This window comes from Perca flavescens, chromosome 20, assembly GCF_004354835.1.
Source record: "Perca flavescens isolate YP-PL-M2 chromosome 20, PFLA_1.0, whole genome shotgun sequence".
Lineage (NCBI taxonomy): Eukaryota > Metazoa > Chordata > Actinopteri > Perciformes > Percidae > Perca > Perca flavescens.
Window position 1 is genome coordinate 9593172 of NC_041350.1, and position 1809 is coordinate 9594980.

A 1809-nucleotide genomic window follows, 5' to 3' on the forward strand; every position below is an offset into this window, starting at 1 on the left:
CAAACTGACAACAGTATCCAGTAACCAATAATCATAGTCCCTATTTTTCCAGACCATCTGGTGGCACTAGATGAAAAGTCAGGGGAGCACCAAAAGTCAGTATAGGATGCATGCCTCTGGCATGTCTGTACAAAATGTCATTAAACTGAATTTAGTTTGACTCAATGGATGTTGGGATACAGCCTGCCATTGACCATTCTTCTCTCACCTTCCTTATATCTGCTTTTATTTTGCAGGGGCACTGTTGTTGCATCCGGGGCTAAGCTCTGCCCAAGTTGATTGGGATTGGTTTGGTCACTTTTTTTCTATGGCACTGTAAAACAATAAAACAAAATAAAAATAAAAACATTTATTGCTCCCAAATGTCCCTTAACCATAACAAAGTGGTATTTCAGGATTGATTATATCATTGTATTGAGACACAACTAGAAAAAAATGATTTGGCTTTAAATTGTTAACCAATTGTCCATTGTCCACATTCGTGATTGCTTAGCTAACAAATGATTCGTGATTTCAGTAGGGAGCTACCCTATCAGCCACCTGACGATGTCTCATTGACTTTAACAGCTGTTAAGAGCTAATCTATAAACTGATTGGCAGCAGCAGTAGCCTGAAGGTTATTAGCCCAGGTTTATTGTCAAGACCAATCTTCCTGTGGTGCTGAGGTAACACTGGCCACATGTTGCAGAACTACATTTAGCTTAAGTAAGGCCACGTCTATAGAGAAATGATAAGATGAAAGTTAAAAAAAATAGTAATGAGAAATCCATTATTCTTGCTGTTCCCCCACTCGCTATCATGGACCAAAACATATCAAAATGAATCAATCCCATCAAAATACCACTTATCACAATTTTATTTAAGAGCCTTAAGCTGCTTCAGAATAATATATGTATTTTATTTATAGTGCATTTGATTGCTGTTGTCAGTCACTCTGCTGTGTTGCTTTTGTTTTGTTGAATTATTGATTGGCTGGTGATGAACAGGCAGCTTACCAAAACTTTAAAGATTAATGCAACACTATGAGGGAATTCATCGGTCTGTGCTATCCTGTAACCGACAAAAGAAAGGTTTAGAATCACAAACAATAATTGTAAAGAGATCCAAATAATAATGAACCACAAATGTATTTCACTTTTTTAATTTTATGAGTTAGTGATTCAAAAGTTCTCTCTGCCAGCAACATCCTGCTTCAAATTTGAATGTACAAAGCACTAGGATTATAGCTATTTCCTTTGCTAGGAAACATTTGTTTACTTTACCCTCCTGAAACAAGGACCCAAACCATAGAGCTCCCAGTCTCAGCTTTAACAGACCACTAGTCAGGCTTATCAGTGACCTGCAGAAACCCCACATCTCCATTTTTGTCTTTTATGGCACTGAGAGCTGAACCTCAAATGTTAGCAGAGGGATCAGCTCAATAAACCCCTGTGAAGTCTTGAATCTGACATCGGATGCAACCTTAACATAAAAAATCCACCTTAAAAAAAAACTAACAATTTCTTTAAATCGGTGCCTTTCAATATCATGAAAAAAGATTTAATATGAGTATCACACATTGCAATACCTATTTGGAGGCACATTATCTTGTTAATTGCAAAGCTGCCAATGGAAAATCATAATGAAAACCTTCTTAATTGAAAACAAAATAAAATAGTCTGTTATACCTCTCTTGTTAGCCATGTTGCCCTGAAGATGAAGCCCATTCACAAACTGTATGAATGTATTCCTAAATGTCCCTCCTCATCTCTTGGGTCTCCTCTACCCTTTATACCATTTACAATGTTCTCTATAACAGCACAGAGAGAG